This window comes from Pipistrellus hanaki, assembly GCF_964339955.1.
Source record: "Pipistrellus hanaki genome assembly, chromosome: 4".
Taxonomy (NCBI): domain Eukaryota; kingdom Metazoa; phylum Chordata; class Mammalia; order Chiroptera; family Vespertilionidae; genus Pipistrellus; species Pipistrellus hanaki.
This window is the reverse complement of record NC_140506.1, coordinates 48,687,009-48,705,875: the sequence shown is the minus strand read 5'-3', so window position 1 is coordinate 48,705,875 and position 18,867 is coordinate 48,687,009. Positions and strand designations below refer to the sequence as shown.

Genomic DNA, 18,867 nt, shown 5'->3' with positions numbered 1-18,867 from the left:
CTCATTAGCGTTCACAAAAGAGAAAACCTTGCCTGCCTACATTTTATAATATATCCCTCATCTACATTTTATACTGTATGCCATAGCATTCTCATAAAGTTGCAACTTCAGAAGAAAAATATTACTTTGAGAGCTTTGAACATTTGAGTTTCTTAGTTAAGAGCCTCTTTATCCATGTTTTTTTTAAAATAGAGAAACTATGACGCAGAAATTCACCCTTCCATAACAATGCAAATGAATCCGCCGAAGAATTTTGCCCCATGACTTCAAGTAGAGTACTTTATTTGTCCTTGTAAAATAGTCTTATGCGGTTTCCCAACCTTTTAGAAAATAAATCTTTCAGACAAAAAAAAAAATGTATGTTATGAATATAAAACAAGGTGAAGTTTATTACTTTAGTGCACTGAATTTGGAGTAAATAGTAATGTAGTTATGATTATAAAATCACTTTTGTTGTTAATCCTCACCCGAGAATATTTTTTCCATTTATTTATTTATTTATTTATTTATTTATTTATTTATTTATTTATTTATAAGGGAGTGGAAGGGAGGGGAAAGACAGAGAGAAACATCCATGTGAGAGAGACACATTGATTGGTTGCCTCCTGCACATGACCCCACTGAGGCCCTGTATCAAACCTGCAATCTGGCGTGTCCTGGACCAAAATCAAACCCATGACCCTTCAATCTGAGAGCCGATGCTTTAATCACAGAGCCAAACCAGCTAGGGCTAAAATTACTATTTCATCACTTCATTCAGTGCAGCTGTGTCATTGCTCAAAAATTTTTGAAATGTTTTTTTGCAAATGAGAAGGAAGAAGGGTGGTTGCAGAAAATATTTTGTAAGTGGTTAGAATTCAGTTCTCAGATGACTTCTCAGTGCTACTGCACCTCACCAGCAGCATGCTGGCATCATGAAAAAATAAAATAATTATGCAATTATTAAACTATGTGTTCAGTAGTACTCTTTACTTCCCAAATGAAGAGGAAAAACCTAAGCCAGACATTTCATCTTGTGTAGATTCTCCAAAGCATGCGAAGACATAGAAGAGAATTTACAGCATTAGAGCAGCATGCATCCAAGATTTTCTTGCTCTCGAGGGTCAGATTTACTGTGTAGTTTAAAAGCCAAACTCCTTCCCACAAAATAAGAAAAAAACTGAATTTCCATCTGAAACCCAAAACAGCTTTTCAAAAAGCGATTTTTTTTAAAGTTTAGTATACTTATATTTCATTTCACTATCATAGTGTTTTAAAAATACCAAAAGCTGAATTACTACTCAGAAATCCTACCATAAACTTTTTCTTTTTTTTACTTTTTCTAGGACTACAGAAAATACTGAAATTCTTTTTGTAGGATGACTTTCATCAGTTTCAAAGAGGCAACAGATATGATTGCTCTTTAAATACTAATCTCGCAAATTCCTCGGTAAATTGGATTTTTTTAATCTCTTAGCAAATGTGCCACTAACCTATACAAATGTGATTTTATTTTATTAGATGTGTCTGGACTTACAATAGAATCTAGAATAGAAGTATATAAAGTTTCCATTTCCTTATTTAAAGTGCTTTCTATAATTCTTATATTCAACAGAGGACTAATGCAAATAGAGCTGAGAGTTACATGGAAACCCTTAACACCAGAGAAAAGAATCCAAGGGTGTGCTTAGTGGTTTTTCTCAACCACTTTCTTTATGGGTTCATTTCACATTTCACACCTTGGAAATATTCAGGGTCACTTGAATGAGAGATTTTCCTCTTCATAACTTGGAATAGAGATTGAGGGCTTTGATATTGTCATGGCAATGACTCTTTGTAAATACTGCTCAAAAGCCCATTTCAAGCCAGAATGAGTTAGAACAATGTTTTCCTTTTCTTTTCAAATTATAAGATTTGAGTATGGGTAGAGAAAGTTCTGGTCAAGATGGTTGGAGATTAAAAAAAAAAAAGAAAAAAAGAAAAGAGTGTGCCTGAGAATTTTCACTTATGCTAGCAAACTGGGTAGCACAGCTTTAATCAAAAGAGATGCTTGTCTTTTCCCTCAGGTACACAAATGCACAACTGGTTGAGAACTGAAGAGAAAAGATAGAAAAAAATAAGAAAAGAAGAAATGGAATGAGCCTTATGGTTTATTAGGTGTAAATGTTAAGATCCTTAGTTTTGAAAAGTCAAGTTTCATATAGAAATTATGACACACACAATCAAATTCTAGTTTTCAAAATAAGTAATTGATTTGTAAGTAATGTTTCAATAAATATTTAAGTACCAAGTTAAATTGCTATTTATGTTGGTGTTTGTATCATGTAAAACTTTATTTTCTTCTCACAAACTGCAAAAAAATAAAATCTTTAGTTCCCTTTTTTAAAAAATAGAATAGATTGAAGACAGGAAAATGATCATGAACAATTGTTTTTAAAAATAGCCTCATGCTGAGACTATTAAATTAGATTTCAGGTTTTGTGATCTCAATGTTATCTTAATTTCTAGATTTTCTGGCAATTTTTAAAAATAAAAATGCAGACAAATATTTTCAGAGAAACAAATCTAGAGAAAAGTTCCTGGATGTAAGCTTTCAGGACAATTTAAAGCTGATGAAACTGATAACTGGTCCAAAGCATGGTGTTTCCAAAGTCACAACACAATCCATACCCTGTCCCTCACTTTAGGGGCTCATTCTTCTATAAAACACTGAAGTGATTCTCTTCAGACTTGTTCTTTGAGCCAGGAAGCAGGTGAAGGAAGAATTCTCTATAGGAGTTGTTCCCAGCATTGATCTATGGGCCCCTGCTTGACTTTTGAAAGGTAATGTCATTGCTAAATAGGCTTGGGAAATATTTCTGCAGGTCAGCTACCTTATGGCAACTAGAAACTGTCTAAAGAGTACTTAAAGCATCTTAGAATGAGAGATAATGAACTGTCACTATTAAATGTTAACATAAGGAGTTCCATTTTAGAGTAGCCAAGCTTAATGGAAAGAATATCTAAATTAATTTGAATTCCATTACCTTGATTTAGCAGAACTGGGGCAACTCTTGTATTATATGGAAGCAATCCTCCAGTTGAAGTTGAGTTCTGTTTTTTTGTTAAAACTAGAAGCCCGGCACAAGAAATCCATGTGTGGGTACGGTCCCTAGGCCTGGCCGGTGATCAGGGCCATCTTCCCCAGCTGCTCGCAGCTGGCCCTGCCCCCTGATATCACCCACCCCCGGTTCCTAGTTCACCATCGGGTGATCAGTGACTGACAGCTGGGAGAAGGGACCGAGAGGTGGTGAGTGCGCCTCATAGTCACTGGTCCAGTGGTTGTTCTGGCCATTCTGCCTTTAGGGTCAATTTGCATATTACCCTTTTATTTTATAGCATAGAGGCCTGGTGCATGGGTGGGGCAGCTGGCCTGCCCTGAAGGGGGCCCCAGATTGGATTGGGGTGTCCCCATTGGGGCTGGGGCCAGCCTGGATGAGGAGCCACCAGTGTTTGCAGGTCAGCCACACCCTGAATGGGGTGGGGGTCCCTGCTGGGGGGTGGGGCTAGCCTGAGCGAGGGGCTGAATATGGTTTGCAGACCATCCACTCCCCCATGGGGTGGGGGTTCCTGCTGGGGTGTAGAGCCAGCCTGGGTGGAGTGTGGGGCCTGCTGGGCTGTGGGGCCATCTATACCCCTGATTGGGGTGGGGTCCCTGCTGAGGGGCGGGGCCAACCTGGGTAAGGGGCTGCGGGGTGGTTTGCAGGCTGGCCACACCCCCAGCCTTGTCAGGAAAAATGTCTGGAATGATGTCCGGTCTATCCAGTCTAATTAGCATATTACCCTTTTATTAATATAGACTAGAGCCTCAGTGTATGAAATTCGTGCACTGGGGGGAAGTGAGGTCCCTCAGCTAGGACCTCTCGCTCCTTACTGCCTGCCTGCTCACTGCTCCTTTTCACTGCTGTGGAGGTGGGAGAGGCTCCCACACTGTGCTCACCAAGCATGAGCCTGGCTTCTGGCTGTGGGAGTGCACTGACCACCAGGGAGCAGCTCCTGCATTGAGTCTGCCCCCTGGTGGTCAGTGCACATTATAGTGACTGGTCGTACTGGTCATTCCACATAATGGTTGCTTAGGCTTTTATTATATAGATAAACTCTGCCATTGACTTCTCAGTATCACTTTGTAATTCAATTGCGTTCACCCCAGTGGAAGAATAGAGCAATTTTCTATTCTCCCTATTCAAAGACATGCTTTCAATTTACAGACACATTCATAAATGTTTTAAAAGTGTTTTTAACATTAACCAAAAAATTACATAAAATGAACTGAGTATAACCACTATTGAAGATTAATATTTAATACACGGCACCTATAAAGGCAGCATAATTTCATCCTCATCAGGCCTAAGAACAAAACAAAGCACCGAGTAACCCACAAAAATGGATTGACCCTGTTTTCCAGAACGGAATAAAAAGAGAGAGAACTTTCCAAAGACATAGAAAGAGGAAGACTAGAATTAGGATTCAGGAAACACTCAAATTCTAGATATTGATGACACTGACTTCACTCTCTCTGTTTTAAAGGGAATGAGCCCTTTCACAGTAGTGTCAAGTCAATATAGGACATAGAAAAAGGAGGGAAATAGGGCCTTTTAAAAAAGGCTAAACTTATAATGAGCAATAGTGAGAATTCCCCTTGTTTGAAAGAACTGAATATATTTTCCAGAGCCAAAGACCTTGAGCTAAATCCTATTAATTAGTGAAGCTTGAAATTAGGGTAAAATCTTACATCTGTATAGCTCTTTAGATTTTATAAAGCTTTTTAAGTAATTTGGTCTGCCTCAGCTATTAATCTTAAGTCTCTTTTTCATAGTACTTATCAATACCTGATATATTATACATTTGCCTATTTATTTACCTTTTTCCTATTGTCAAAATCAAAACTCCATAAGAGCAGGGACTTGTCTGCACTATTCACTTCTACAGTATATCCCCAGGACCCAGAACAGTGCTTCGTGTGTGGTAGACAATAGATATCTCTTAAATGAAAAAATAAGGTAAATAAGTGAACAAATACTATTTCAATTCAGTCTGAAACCCCTGGGGAAAAGTAAGACATGTATTCTTCACCTTCTTTACAGAAGAGAAAACTAAGACCTCAAAACATCAAATTAATTATGACAGTATAAACAGTCAACCAGGATCAGGGCAAAAAGATCTAATTCCTAATTCCAGGTCTCTTCTAGTATTACTTTGCTTACTGGTGCAAATGAACTAGGCTAGGGTGGTCAAAGATTTACTGCCATCAGAATCAGTCTATTTTCACTTTCCATGGAGAAAGAGGGAAGAGAAAAAGAAATTAATAAGTTCATGTCCTTCTCTAAAGCTATAGCTGTTGACCTTTCTCTGCCTTCTTTTCCATTTAATCACTTTCCTAAATTAAGCTGCCCTGCTAGCATATTTGTTGTCTCATCATCCACTCTGTGTGTTTTTTTCTTTCTGGTATCTTCTATCCTATGTAATTGGCATGGTCTACAGATATCATATATTGAACCCCTTTTACACAACTCTGGGCATTTGGAAACAAGATGCTGCAGATCTACCAGGCTCCAACAGGGGCTCTTTCCCCCTCCCCACATGGGTGTCTGCTGTGAGATTCTTTCCCCTTCCCCATGTGGGAGTCTGTACTTATTCTTCAATAAATGTCCACCTTTGCTATGCTTTCTTCAGTGGATTCATCCTTTGACTTTGACAAAGAATCTGGGGAACACCATGTGTTCCAGTCCAAAGATCACATATCAGAGACTCAACATTATTTTTCTTTTTTGTTTTTATTCATTTCTTTAATTTTAATTTTTTCAACCTTATTTTTCTTAACAATTCTGGGACCCTGTTGGAAAATAACCCCTACTAGAAATAGAAAACATATTTGTTAAATTGGAAAAAAAAATACAATATGTGTTTAAGTTGTGATTATGCCATAACCCCTATATTGTCTGTGTCTATTAGTTATGCTCATATGCATGCATACAAATCCTTTGCTTGATCTTTTACCACCTCACCACCCACCTTCCTTCATAGGTTGGACAGTCTGTTCGATGCTTCTATGATGCTAGTTCTACTTATGTTCATCAGTGTATGTTGTTCATTAGATTCCACAAGTGAGTGAGATCATGTGATGTCTATTTTTTTTTTACTTGCTTATTTTGCTTAGCATAATGCTCTCCAGTTCCATCCATGCTGTTGCAAATGGTAAGACTCCCTTCTTTTTTACAGTAGCATAGTATTCCATTGTATAGATGTACGATAGTTTTCTAATCCATTGGTCTGGTGATAGGCACTTAGGCTATTTCCAAATCTTAGCTTAAGATAGAATGTCTTGATGCTGAAGCTGGAGACAGAGAAGCTACGGTGGATATCTCTTTTTGTCTACTATTAGGTATCCTCCCTGTATTTTTCAGGTTCTCCAGAGAAACAGAACTGATATAGATACATACATATATGAGTAGATTTATTAAAGGAACTGGCTTATGTGATTATGGAGACTGTAATCTCCATATGTACGCTGGAGAACTAGGATGCTGGCAGTGTAACTCAGTCTGAGTTCAAAGGCCTGAGAACCAGGAACACTTCTCCAAGTGCAGGGAAGATGGATATCTCAGCTCAAGCAGATAGAGTGAATGTGTCCTTCCTCCACCTTTTTGTTCTACTCAGACCCTTAAAGGATTAGATAATGCCCACCACACTGTTGAGGAAGACCTTTACCAATTCAAATGCTAATCTCTTCTGGAGACACCCTAACAAACACACCCACAAATAATGTTGAGTTAGCAACCTGGGCATCCCTCTACCCAAACAATTTAACTTTTAAAATTAACCATCATAATCTCCCTACTACACTGTTGTTTTTCTGGAGGAATCCATTCCATGTGGTCTTATGTGACTGTTCTGGGCTCCATTCTTTTTCTCACTACAGCCATGAGCACAAGACTAAGTCTGGCCACTCACCCCACCAGTGAGACTGACTGACTGACTGACAAATGGATATGAGGTTCAGGATAGGCCTATCAGAGAATTGCCAGGAGTTTTCTGCTAGGCCTACTTGAAAAAGATGTTCTTTTTCCTTGAACGAAGCTAATATAATGGGCTGTGTGGCAAAGGTTATTACTTGTTTTCCAATATCTGCTCTCTCCTTGTTCCACAATAATAATTGGTCTTAGAGAGTATGTTGAATAAAGCCTACATTTCCCAGTGTTCCTTGTAGCTACCTAAGGCCCTGTCAAAATAAGGTACATTGAGTGAAAATGTCATGTGAGAGTGTTCAGAAATCTTTAAGAGGCAGGTGCTTTGTACCCTTCATCATTATATTTCTCCTTCTGCTTGTAATATAAATGTTATGATTGGAGCCCCATCTTGGACCAGGAGCAATCTCCTCACTCCAGGGATGGCAGTTCAGAAAGCTGTGAGAATGGGTGCCTGAAGATTTTATGGGACATAATTTTACCAGCCCTGAATTGTTTACAAGACCCAGATGTGAGAGAGAAATAAACCATGTTGTTTAAGTCTTTTTTAAGTTTTATTTTATGTTACTTCCAAAAATAATTAAATGCTAACTGATCTTTGTTAATTCAGGCTGGCTTCATCAGCATGTCTACCATATATACGGGCAGAGAGAATGCCTAAGAGTGAAGACAATACAGAGGAAAGTAGAAGAGAAAGAAAAGATAGAATTCTTTTGATATAATTTGAGTTACTGAATCTAGCTATGCCTGAAGTCACACTACCTTTCAATTTTTCAGTTATATAAGCAAACCTATTTACTTTTTTTTGCTTAAGAGATTTTAAGTTGAGTTTGTTATTAACTGAAATCCAGATAAATCTATCATTCTTGAGGAAGTATGCTCTCAACAACTTGTACGGCACTATTTTGACCAATTATGGGCTGTGGAATTAGAAATAGGGAAAATTTTATATAGATATATAGATTCTCCAAGGACAGAAATCTACACTGACATCTAGATAACATTAGCATCCACATTATTTATTTACCAGGCATGTTGTTTTTATTATTTTAAAATTTTACATGGGACTCAAGCTAAGACAATTCCCTGGAAAATGGTAATTTAGGCAGATTTACCTGGCTTAAAAGTACAGGAAGGACTGAAAGGATTTTGAAGGATAGGACTGGACGCAGGAGACCAGTTATGGGTAAGAATTGAGATGGTGGGAGCCTAGAAGCAGGATGAATAAATAAAAAAGAAGAAAAGTTAAGAAAAACATTGCAATCTTTAACTTTTACTCTGTACTACTGATATTTATACAGTTGTTCATATGAAAAATAACATAATTAATAAATAATATTACAATGCATATAAATACAACCAATGGACATAAAACTCTGGGGAGGGAGGGTATGTATGGGAGGGAGGGAGGGAGGGGGGCAAAAAAAATCAATAAAATATATTTTAAAAATAAATAAATAAAATATTCATTTACTTTAAAAAAATAAATAAATAATAGTACAATAATAAACTTTCACATACTACAAATGTAAACCTACTTTTGCCCCATTCTGTATTAATAAAGTGTTTTACAGTTTATGACACATGCTATCTCTTTTGATAACTACCAATAATTCTTTGGAGAAGGCCAAGCAGGGAACTAGGTTCATCATTTTACAGAAGTGGGAAACTGACACTTAGTGGTTCTGAGTCCTGCCTCAAGTCACATGGGTGTGTGAGAGCAAGGGCCAGAATCCACATTTTCCTGATTGGCAGTTCAGTCTAGATGAACTGGGCTTCTCTGCACACAGAGAGCCATCTACAAACAGTTTCCTTTTCAGCAGTTTCATTCAGTTTTGTTTATGAATTCTACCTAATTGTTCTTTGTTTTCTTCTTATTCATGACCTCTCTTGAGCAGTGCGGTGAGCTAAAAGACAGAACTTCACCCTGAATGAATCATCTTTATACGGCAGTATTGGCACCAAGGACAGTGTGTGCACCATGGGAAGAGAGAGCAGCTACCAACAACACCAACAGCCCTAACCTGAGTCCACGGAACAAATTTATGTTACATTTTCAAATCTTTTCCTCTGCTCAGGGCCTCCTCCAACACGAAATCACCTCTCATTCATTATTGCACCAGTAACCCTGACATTTTAATAATTTACCATTTCAAGGAGACATGGGAAGAAAAGGAAATTGCTTTTAGACAGTGTCTTATTCAAGCAAACGGAAATGGTTTCTGAACCACAGAAAACAAATAAAGTTGCCTCTACTTGGACTTTCACTAGTGTTTGCCTGTTGTCTGGCACTGAAAGATGTGCTTTTAAAATAATAGTGCAGTGTGTGCCTGGAGCTTCTGAAGGTTTGTGGGGCTATCTAAACTCCAGAAGAAGAAGATATTGACTATGTCTAGGACCACTAAGCTTGGACGAACTCCCAAATGCTGGGTGTGAAACCTCGTGCTAATGTCTTTCCATACAGCAAAATGAAATGCCAAAAACCTTAATTATCAGCTCAGTTTTCACAACTTCCAAAGAGGCGTATTTTATTATTGCTCAAAATATAACACTGGCATACTATATACAGAGTCATCATGTATGATCACCTTTATAATATTGATGTTTGGCACTCTGGTGACATTGTAAAGCATTCTAAAGAATTACACACCTCTGCTATCATGTCATTGACTTACCTTTCATCCTTTGCTTATGAATTAAAAAATGCATAGTTTGGAATTCTGTGGGATCCTGCAGAATTCCTTAGGATGATGGTCAAACATAGCTAACTGGTTAGGTTTTTCCATAATGTTATTCTTGGGCATGGAAAGGAGTATCTTTTTAATAAAGGAAAATTGGCAAGTGGACGTCTTGCAGTACAGTCCTGGTTTGGCACAAAATTTGAGGCACCAGGGACACAAACATCTCATCTTCAGATCCTTACCTGGCAAAGATGCAAGAGGACACATTTCCCTGGTGATGCTCAGCAATTTGCAGCACCACAGTGGGTCTCGGTCTTTTCACTGACCTTCTCCCAGATGGTAGAAATCCAAAGTAAAGCAATGTGACCTGGCAAACACTGGATACTGGAGCAGAGTGTGTGATTTCTTCCATTCCTATGGAGATACTCATTTGGCTGGAAATCTACTCCAGGGACAAAGTGTTTCCAGATCTTTGGCAAAAAAAGAAATGCCCTCTTTTCAATTTTCTCTGTTTCAAAGAAATAGAATGCTGACAAGAAAATATGAGTATAATCTATACTTTTGCCATAGCAGTAATAGCCATGTGGATTTTAGTATTTATATAATAATGTTAATAGTGGCTAGTTATAAGATTATTGCAAAAATATAATATTCATTTTCTTCTAATCTATACAATATTAGATAGTAAATAAAACATATATGCATATGTGTATATGTACATAAACAAAGTTAAGACAAGTCACATATTGGGAGAAGACATTTGCAAAACATATAATTGAGTCCCAACAGTCCTCCTAACTTTACCTGCTAAACACTCTAAGGATTTAGAGTTAAAGCACAAAGATCTGCCAGCAACCACTGGGAGAAAAACACATTGCATGCAAAAATCCTGTTTTAGGAAATGTCAATTTAGTATATAATACCACTAACAATGGAACACAATACATGCTTCTATTAAAAGCTTTGAATTTTTTATTTTAAATAATAGCATTGGAGAGGAATTTAAAGTGAAGGGAGAATAAATGGGCCTTTTGTATATGTATTTTCCTTAGTTGTACTCTCCTTAATAGATAATCTCTGCTCAAAAACATTTGTTGAATAGAAGCAATTAAGGCTGAGGCTCTATCCTCTCTCCACTAATTAATTATAGCAAATGAGACTATAATGTGCATCATAACAACTTAATAAGCTGGGCTAAACTATCTTAGATTCTGCTAGTATTTCATTATTGCTGGGCTATTTAAACTAGGTAAGTAATATCTGGACATAAATAGCTTTTGAATTACCTGTGTCCTTCTAAATAAAATCTATGTCTTGAGCAGATGAGCCATTTATGTGGAATGGATGAAAGCAAAGAATGGCATACTAGAGGCAAGTACAAGGAAAGGAGCAGAGGCTGGACAAACATGACAGCTTACACAAACTATTATCTATAATAATAAAAGCATAATATGCTAATTGAACCAGATAGCCGAATGACCTTCTGGACGTCATTCCAGATGTCCTTCTTTCCAGATGAAACTGCAGTGGTGGGGGCCGAGGCAGAGGGGGTTAGGGGCAATCAGGCAGGCAGGCAGTCAGGCAAGCAATTAGGGATGATGAGGCAGGCAGGCAAGTGGTTGGAGAGATGAGGCAGGCAGGCCGGGGTGGTTAGGGGCAATCAGGCAGGCAGGAGAACAGTTAGGGGTGATGAGGCAGGCAGGCAGAGTTGTTAGGGGTGATGAGGCAGGCAGGCAGAGTTGTTAGGGGCGATGAGGTAGGCAGGCAGGTGAGCGGTTAGGAGCCAGTGGTCCTGGATTGCAAGATGGATGTCCAACTTCCAGTTTAGGACACCCCCGAGGGGTCCCATATTGCAAGAGGGTGCAGGTCAGGCTGAAGGAACCAGAATTTCATGCACCAAGCCTCTAGTCTTCAATAATATAATATCTATCCCTTCTGCAGCATGTTAGTCTGGCTGACAGATGCCATTCCAACAGGTCCTTCACATTTTTCAATATTTGTTGGACCTGAACAGTGGAGAATCCAATAGCTACAATGGAATCTTATTTTATATATACCATTGGTTAACAATTTTTGCCTCAAATGAATAATTGAACCTGCATCAAAAGTGTGATTAATATAAGCACCTTAGTACTGTCTCTTCTTTTAATGAAACTTTAAAGGCAATCAGTAACTCATTGAGTCAATGAATAAACTTTGCACATCTAGGGATGAGTTACACTATGGCTTACTGTCAACAAAAGAGCCAAGGGCTCTAGACCAGATGTGAATTGCCTTAGATGCAGTAATCTGAAACTTCAAAGTCTGGTTTCTTTCAGATAAAAGGTCAATGTGTCTTCCAGGGAGTAACATCTGCTATCACCTCGAGATATTGATTCAATTCAGCAAAAGTTGAGCAGATCCTGATCTCTCCCTCACTTAAAGCACAAAAAATTGATTGGCCATACGGGTATAATTCAGGCATTTTCAAAAGGGAAAAAGAAAAGGGTATACTGGAGAACAGGTCGGGAGCTCAAGGAGAGATTAGGAGTTTTTTAAAAATCTTTATTGTTGAAAGTATTACACATGTCCTCTTATTTCCCCCATTGACCTCTTCCATCCACCCCCAAACCCCACCCCAGGCCTTCACCACCCCATTGTCTGTGTCCAGGGTTATGCATATATGCATAAAAGTTAACTGGTTGATCTCTTCCCACAGCACCTTCCCTCTGAGATTTGCCAGTCTGTTCAATGCTTCTACCGTGTTTCCCCGAAAATAAGACATCCTCCGAAAATAAGACCTAGCGCATGGAAAGATAAGACATCCCCTGAAAATAAGACCTAGCGCAACTTTGGGAGAAAAAATTAATATAAGACACTGTCTTATTTTCGGGGAAGCAGGGTATATTTCTGGATCTATTTGTGCTCATCAGTTTGTGTTGTTCATTACATTCTTTTCTGTGGATCATTTTTTCTGTTTATTAGTTGTATTGTTTCTCTAGAACATATAACCAGAGATTTTCACTATGAAATGAAAAACACAGTGGAAAAATTCCTGAAATATTTTTGAATCATGAGCTGTTTAGAGGCAAAGGAGAATGTGCCAGTTTGACAAAGCACAAGAAATTTTAGAGGCAAAGGCCAGTGACAAGGAGAAATAATCATTCACTCCCTTACTCTTTGTTAATGTCACACCCAACATCTCTAGGAGGTAGTGGGTGAAAATGGACACACACACACACACACACACACACACACACACACACAATCCTGTTTGGACAAAGGAAGAATTTAATAATGGCAGGAACTGTATTTAAACATATTTCTTGATGTCTGTTTCAAAATACATTTCACCCTCAAATTTGTGATGATACTAGGGTGAAAGTAAATGTATACCTTTCAAAAGTGATGTTTTTGGTAAATTTTTTGGACAAAATCAAAACTACCAGTTTCACAGTGTAGTCCTGATTTTGTCCAAAAAATTTTTTGGACAAAATCAAAACTACCAATTTCACAGTGTAGTCCTGATTTTGTCCAAAAAATTTACCAAAAACATCACTTTTGAAAGGTATACATTTACTTTCACCCTAGTATCATCACAAATTTGAGGTGAAATGTATTTTCCCTAATTAATTTCTTCTCTCATAAGTTTCCTCTCCTCTCCTCCTCTTTTTTATAAAGGATCTGTTAAGCAAGTCCTTGCTTAAAATATCAAATGATAAAAATTTCAAGTAGGTCCTCTCCCAAGTTTACAAGTATTTTTAAAAGTCCACTCCAAAATCCCAAAGCCTTCAAAACTCAAAGGAGTACAGCAATAATGAGAGGATGACAGGCACAGGAGTGAGGTGGGGGGAAGGGTCAAGCCTCAGTGACCTCTCAGTGCAGCACTGTTGCTCAGTCCAATTAGGAACACAAGTGAGCAAGAATTGACATGTAAAGAGAGATCTGCCCTTGTGCTCACTCTTGATCGGTGGAGAGTTTGAATGAAAGCTATCCCTTGAATTAGACATTTTCATAAGAATACCCTCTGTGTAGAAAACTATCTAAGCAAACAATTTGTACAGTCTTGAGATCACTTTCAATACTGTTAATGCTTCAAAGGATAACAAGGTTCACTCAATAGTGTATGGCCAACTAAAATATTTTTCTCCAACAAGAAGAGCCAGTACTTTTTATATACCTTTGTCAATCACAGGCAATAAATCCACTGCAATGTTTGCTTAGAACAGAAACAAAGATACAGCTAGACAATCTTGCTTATTATATTTCTATGAGTCCTACTATTCTCTAGCTTTCTTTCCTCCGCTATCACACTGCCCATGTGGTCTTGGGCAAAGCCCCAAATGCTCCAATCTCTCTGTTAGTTTAATGAGTTTATTCAACTCACCTAACTATGGATGCCTTCTCTGAAGTTCCATGACTGTATTTCATAGAACAGCTTGGCAGCACTGAATTCCAATAATAGAAAAGGCCTCTTAAATAATAGCCCATTTGATTTTAATCAAATTTGTCATATCATATCAACTTTAGAACAATAGTCTCATTTAAAAAGCAAACTCCATTAGAATAAGTTCTTCAGTGGGCTTGTTCTTTCTCAGCACTAAAGCTGACTATCTTTTGAAAAATATATAATTGATGCAAAATATTTTATTTCATCTAAAGACTTATTAATTGCTTATTCAAGATCCAAAATGATAATGCATAATTTTCCTTAAATCTGTTCACATTTATTATACCTTAAGTCATTTAATTGTAGTAAAATCATCTTCTTTGCTTTGAGGGACAAACATTGTTCCCTTCACTACATGGTAACTTAACAGTTTGAGAAAACAAACTATATTAGATTAGCCTAAAGGAGGGAATTTGATTTCTCTAAGACATTATACTGATTTTTTAAAGTTATGAAAATTACTAGGAAAAAAGTGGGATTAGAAATTTGTCTACATGTTAATAAAATAACTAAGTTAAAACAAGCACCAAAAATTATTTGTAAATGGATGGCCAAAAAACATGACAGTTACTCAACTTTAATAGTTGCCAAGAAAATGCAAATTAAAACTACAGTGGGACTCTATACATATACTATAATGAATATTTAAAAAAAGACAGAAAGGCCAAGTGGAGACATCAAAACTCTCACACACTGCCCAGCCAGTGTGGCTCAGTGGTTGAGCATCCATCTATGAATCCAGAGGTCATGATTCGATTCCTGGTCAGGGCATATGCCCTGTTTGTGGCCTCAATTCCCAGTGTAGGGCATGCAGGAGGCAGCAAATCAATGTTTCTCTCTCATCATTGATGTTTCTATCTCTCTCTCCCCCCCTCACCCTTCCTCTCTGACAGCCACTGGCTGGTGACAGCTGCTCCAAAGGTTTCCTTGAACCAGAGGTAACTAGCCTTTTAGACCTCAAGGACCACCAGTGGTCCATGGAAAAATGGCTAGTGACCGCTGGTTTAAACTGAATACATGTATAGCCCATTATCCCAAATTCCATTTTTTAAGGAATATTCCCAACAAAAATGTGTATATTCATTGCAAAACATGCACCAGATTGTTTGTAGGAGCCTCAGACTACAAACTGCCCAATGTCCATCAACAGTTGAATGGATAAATATGTCAAAGTGTATTCACATTATGGAAAACCCTATACCCATGAAAGTGAATGATCAAGATCTACACCCAATAATATGAATGAACCTCACAAACAGTGTTACATGAAGGAAGCCAGACACAGAAGTAAACTGTATGATTTCATTTACATAAAGCACAAAGACGGATGATACTAATTTATGCCATACTTATGTTATTTGTTATGAAGTGTGATGAGGATGTCCAGTGCCCAGAGGATGAGTGTACTTGTCATCTTTCAATCTCCCCTGGGAGGAAGGGGAAGTTTCCCAACACTAAAACATGATAAAGTTTTCGGGTGAATATGATACAGAAGCACATGATGAGCAGGCATAAAGCCATGGAGCGATACCTGATACTGCTTCCAGGGGAGAGGATAACAAGCTGTTCCCCAAACACAAACTCCTTGTGACCCTGACTACCAGCAAAGGTTTTCTTTAATCTTGCGATTTACATCCCCATCAAAGTACAGGAAATACTTTGACTTAGGTTATGGTTAGAAATGGAAACTTATTAGGTATGATGTGGTAGAGGGAATGGGTTGGCAATGGGTAGGGTTGCAAAAGAAGATGAGTGAGCTTATTTAATGAATTTGTCAAAAACTACTATAGACATTTACTTCACACATAATCTTTATGGAAGAAGTTGCAGATGAAGTTGCATTAAGGCTCCCTTTCAATTTGTTTAAACTGTGCATATACAGACCACATGAAGGCTAAGAAGATATAAGCAGAGGATACTGCTATAAAGATAATCCAACATACATTTAATGATGTGTATGAGATAGCTGTGTTGAGTAGTAAGTGGCAAGTGGTATACATAGGTAGTTAAATGAGGGTTATTCTTACTTGGTCAAATAAACTTTTATGATTTCTCTTCTTTTTAATTCCATACCTGGCAACTTTTTTCCATGGCAAGCCCCTTCTTTTCTCTTTGTGCCCTTGTGGCAAGGTCTGAGGCTAAGGTTCCCAACAAATGATGTTGAATGGAAGAAAAGTCATATCAATAATTCACCCTAAAGTTCTCTTTCCTCAAAGTTTCTGTGCTCCACCTATCTAGAATGTCTTGTGACAGAAGCCATCTGAGGGGCCCTTGCCATCTCTCTCTTTCATCTTCTTCACCTTCAGGGTCCTTGAGTCGATTGTCTAACTGCTTATTACTTATCACCCACAACACCCATTTCTTTTTACCCACAACACTAACATACCTACTGCTCTGGTTCAAAAAGTCTGGCAGCAGTAGAATTCTGGGATACAAGCAGATGGCTAATCAAGAAGGGCTATGATTTTCAGTCCCATGAGCACAGTAGCATCATGTGGGAAACATCTATAATAATAAGAGCTTAATATGCTAATTAGACCAGACATCTTTCCAGTGAAGCTGGGCTGAAAGGGAAGCCTGGGTCCGGGGTGCCAGAGGGAAGCTGGTGCTGGCAGCAGGGGGAAGGAAGGCCTACTCTTGCACAAATTTCATGCATCAGGCCTCTAGTAAACTTATAAAACTGGCCAGATACCATTCTCATAAATTCAGACTCAGTGTAGATTCCTGACAACTGGAATTATAAAAGTGTACCAGTTAATGCTGACGTAACCAGGGCTGAGAAATACTGCCTATAAGATAAATTCATGAGATGTAGGGGAAAACCCTGAATAAAACAGGATGTAGGAGAAAGGGCGATGAATGTGAACTCTAGGCACATTGAAGGATAAAGGAGGAGAAGGAGTGAGGGGGGACAGTTCACCAGAGGACTTGTCCTTGGCCAGGGCTTGGGCTTTGATGAAAAAAAAAAAAAAAGCTGGCAATTATGAGACATACCTGTACTAAGCAGCTACTACTGAGTGACTGCAGGTGGTTCTATTCAGGGTACTAAAGCCCAATTTCATTTTGATGGAGAAAGGAAATAGCAAGGTCAAAGTACATGACTCTCAGGGACATGAAAAGTTGAGGAGGCCATAGTGTAACCAGTAAGTGGTGTCAATATCCGCCAACACCATGCTCCTATCTGCTAAGTTTGTTGCTTGTGCCTTGCATCACCACACATTTTCTTCTCACTCCCAGCAATTCTTTTAAATCTATCTTTTAATTATAGTTGACATGTGATATCATGTTAGTTTCAGGCATACAACACTGCAATTAGATAACTATACCCCATATGAAGTGTTCACCATGATAAATCTAATGCCCGTCCAGCACCATTCACTGTTATCACAATATAATTGACTAGTGGCCTGGTGCACAGAATTTGGGCCACTAGTCAATTGGGTGAGGAGCTGATTGCCATTTGCAGGCTGGCCAAGCCCCCCAGCAGAGACCATCACCCAATGGGAGTGTGGCCAGCCTGGGTGAGGAGCTGAGGGCTGTTTTCAGGCTGGCCACACACCCCAGTGATCCAGGCTCCCAGCCCCTCATTCTTTTCTTTTCTTTTTTCTTTTTCTTTCTTTCTTTCTTTCTTTCTTTCTTTCTTTCTTTCTTTCTTTCTTTCTTTCTTTCTTTCTTTCTTTCTTTCTTTCTTTCTTTCTTTCTTTCTTTTTTTTTCCAGCACCTCCTTGAGCAGAGGCCAGGGCTGGATAGAAGCAGGTATTTGGGATTTATCTATCTTCTATATATAAACTTTGGCTATAAACTTTGTAGCCTTGAGCGGAGGCCAGGGCCAGCCAGGGCGAGTGAGAAGTTTGGCTTCCTCCATTGCCAAGGGCAACCCAAGCCTCTCTAGCACTTCCATCTTTGTTGGGTTAATTTGCATACTCACTCCTGATTGGCTGGTGGGTGTAGCAGAGGTACAGTCAATTTGATACATTTCTCTTTTATTAGTGTAGATTACATTCCCTATGCTGTACTTAATGTTTCCATGACTATTTTTATATCTAGCAAATGCTGACATTTGATGGCAATTATTTTATATTTGTTATTATTGCTTTTATTATGAATTTCATTTCTGACTCTTCACAGTGAAGACTACTTCCCCAGGAAAGCTTCAAGCACTAGTTTTAGAATCAGAGGCCAAAGTTTGAATGCTGATTTGATCATTTATTAGTCATAAGACCTTGAACAATTGATCCTCTGAGCTTCCGCTATTTTCAATCTATAAAATGGAGATAATAATATCTATCCTGCCAGATTTTGTGAGAGTTAAATAATATAATAAAAAGGAATGTTCTTGAGAATTGGAAGGTACACAGCAAATGTTAGTTTCCTCCCCTTCTAGATAAGACCTATCTTTCAGACCTGCACTAGCCACCTTTGGTATTTAAACTTAAATTAATTAAAAGTGTTTAAAATTAGAGATTCAATTCCTAGATTTCTCTAGCTACATTTCAAGTAGTAAATAGACACATATAGTTAGTAATATATACAGGTGGGACAAAAGTAGGTTTACAGTTGCAAGTATGCAAAATATTCTATTCTTGTATAATTATTTATTAATTATTGTGTTATTTTCCATATGAATAACTGTAAACCTATTCTTGCCCCACCCTGTATGAATATATAACATATATAGCTATATATACCATATACAAAACTATATATAGCAACTATACATACCACTTACATGTTCATATGTATGTATATTTATACTATGCATACACACACACTA

The 18,867-nt window shown here is 38.1% G+C and overlaps 1 long non-coding RNA gene across 3 annotated transcripts in view; it reads right to left on the bottom strand.

Moving 5' to 3' along the window:
- The window catches only part of LOC311621664, a 164,326-nt gene that overhangs the window by 21,502 nt on the left and 123,957 nt on the right, over positions 1 to 18,867 (bottom strand). For all 3 annotated transcript variants that reach the window (XR_014794858.1, XR_014794859.1, XR_014794860.1), the window contains one exon: positions 9,907 to 10,134. This is a non-coding gene — a long non-coding RNA (uncharacterized lncRNA). The remainder of the gene's footprint in view (positions 1 to 9,906; positions 10,135 to 18,867) is intronic.